Raw genomic sequence first — 2,962 nt, forward strand, 5'->3', positions numbered from 1 at the left:
TTGTTATCACTCCCTATCCATATTTAATGTCCCCTGGAATTCTGAAAAGCTTCTATCAACACTAGGAGGCTGGCACAGGCAGAAATGCCAACCATTCACACATATACAAGATACATATACACTTCACACATAGCATTCTACCAAGGCCCCTCCCCACAAAAAAACAAAATAAAACAGATTTCAACCATCTGTCAGATCCATAAATGGCATGTCATCTAATAACCCTCAGTAGGTTCTAAAACACATCAGATCAGCCTTTCAAATGGTAAAATTTCCATGAACTATTAATGAAACAGCATCGCTCTCTTTTTAAAAATTCCTCAAGTCTAGCATTTGAAATCTAATCCAACTCAGAACTCTTTAAACATCAAATCCAACTTCTCGTGCCCAGTAAACACAACATCCAGAAAGCATCATTAGCCCTAAGTTAGTAACGAAATGTTTGCTGCTGTTTATTCCCACCATAATAAGAAATGCTACTCAATAGGGGATGATTAAAAAGTCCATATGCCACATGAACCTCATGAATATACCTCTCTCAGTTGCTTTAAGAACCAACTATATAAAGAAAACTAATACTGTGACTTAACATTCTTTTTACTTTGCCAAAAACCTCTCCCAACCACCACACACATTTTTAAAAGCAGTAAAATCTAATTAAGTTCTTTGCAAGTTAGTGCACCGTTTACATCTCAGTGTGTGTATACAGGCCATTTTAATGTCCACTCAAGAGAAGGAAGAACACAAACCTTGGCAGTCTCTCTTGCTATGACTTCTACTACTGTATTTGCAATCATATTACAAGAAGAAAATTAGCAATACCGTAAAATAAAGAATTCCACTGTAAGCTTTGTAATCCATCATTAATTTTCTCTTTGCTCATAAGACAGAATTTCACATTTTGGAGTTTAAGAGTGTTGAAATAAATATCCTTTTATGTTTAAGGAAAGCAGATTAACTGTTGAGGAAATCGTCACTTCTCGTTAGAAAGACAAAATAGTACATCAAGGAAAAATATACTAATTGATGGCTTTCTAAATAAAGCATGATCATTGAATAGTACTAAATTGGTTGTCTTGTGTGTCAAATTAATCTCTTCATTATGTGGAACCAGGCTGGCTACTTTGTGTTTCAATCCATCTTTAAGAGCAGCATTTGATTAATCAAGTTAATGATGACAGTTTTTAGCTGGTGACAAATGATACATTTACTCAGGCCCTTTTTCAGATGATCTGAGCTATTGTGAGCAAAAGAAAAAGAAACATCAATTTGGAAGGTTGTATTAGTATGCCTAGTTTAAACTCTACGCTTACTCTAGCAAATGAGATCAGAAGTAAGGGTTAGTTAATGAGTAAATCTCCCAAAGAAACTCCACCATAAATAAATAATTATCATCAAACATAGGGCATGCAAACTCTTTCAGATTATTTTATGTCAAAGAACATATAAAAAGCTACATATTTGGGCTAATTTAAAGTTGGTAGATTTCAAAAACAACATGACCAAATAATTAATTTAACTCGGCCACTTGCAAGGTGACATTACTAAAATCAGAACTGTTTTAGAAGAGAAAATAACTGTTAATAAAGAATGAGGGGGCAGCTCATTTGCCATCCCCACCCTTACTTAAGGTAACTAGGTAATTAATTTGGACAGTCCAGTCTATTCATTTATAGCAAATGCTCTAAATACGGGGGTTGGCAAACTACAGCCCAACTCCAAGGCCAAATCCAGTCTGCCAAATGTCTTTGTAGATAAAGTTTTATTGGAACACAGCCAAGATAGTTCATTTCCACATTGTCTATAGCTGCTTTCACACTATAATGGAAGAGCTGAGTTGTTGCAACAGACACGATACGGCCCACAAAACCTCAAGTATTTACTACCTGGCCGTTTACAGGAACTTTGCTGACCTCTGCCCTAATATACTGGTTTTTAGATTTTTAGCAGTGGAAGCCTTTCGAACAAAATTCTACAATAAAAGCCCAGCAAATACAACATCTGAAAGAAATATTTTATTAGTATACATTAATTTTGTAAATAAATTGTATAATATTTACTTAATATTAAGTCAATCAATGAGAGCAACTAGCAGTTTTGTGGAAGACAAAATTAGAAAATAGGAATGGTAGGTGATAGCATAGTCATAATGGTATCCCTATTTTTTGTGTTTTGTATTTTGGGGTTTGGTTTTTTGGTTTGAGTTTTTTTGTTGTTTTTTGTTTGTTTGTTTGTTTTATTTTGTTTTCGTTGCAGAGAATTGATTCACACAGATAAGTGGTTGCAAATAGTAACAGTTTTTTAAAGCTCTCTTGCAAGCTCAGAATACCCTACAATTAAAAGATGATAGAAGTTTTATTCCTAGAAACTGCACAACTTAACCTGGCAGCCAAGTTAACACATTGCTGATCTCCAAGGTTTTAAAATTCAGTACCTAGCACTTTTCTTACGCATGCTTTTTATTATCATTTTTAAAAAGAGATTTTTTAAAATTTAAATAAATTTTTAGCTTTCTGTGAGGGTTATTTATATGTAAATTACATAAAACTGTCTGCCAAGTATTTCCTCCCCATATTTCTGGAAAATCTTTTCCCCAAATTTCAAACATGTAATGTAGTCTTAGTAAGAGCTTCTATATTCTCCTGATGATACCACCTTCCCAGCCTCAATGATTGACCCAAGCCAACCTAATCATTGCCCCTTCCCAGGATTCATTACCTAGGCATCAGAATGAAGACATTTCTCTTCCTCTTTGATGTTGAAGTAGAGAGATATGAAGCTTGAATGTTGCCAAAGATGGTGCTTTTCAGTGTTGTAGAAGAAGCACATATCTGAGAATGGTCCTGATACACTGAGAAAAGCAGAGGTAAGAGATGGGGAAAGAGTCTTAGTGGCACTGAAATCTATCCTTCCAATTGTCCTTAAGACCTGGCTGCATCCCAACCTCTGTGTGGTTTAACTA

The sequence above is a fragment of the Cynocephalus volans genome, chromosome 8 (genome assembly GCF_027409185.1).
Source record: "Cynocephalus volans isolate mCynVol1 chromosome 8, mCynVol1.pri, whole genome shotgun sequence".
Classification (NCBI taxonomy): Eukaryota; Metazoa; Chordata; class Mammalia; order Dermoptera; family Cynocephalidae; genus Cynocephalus; species Cynocephalus volans.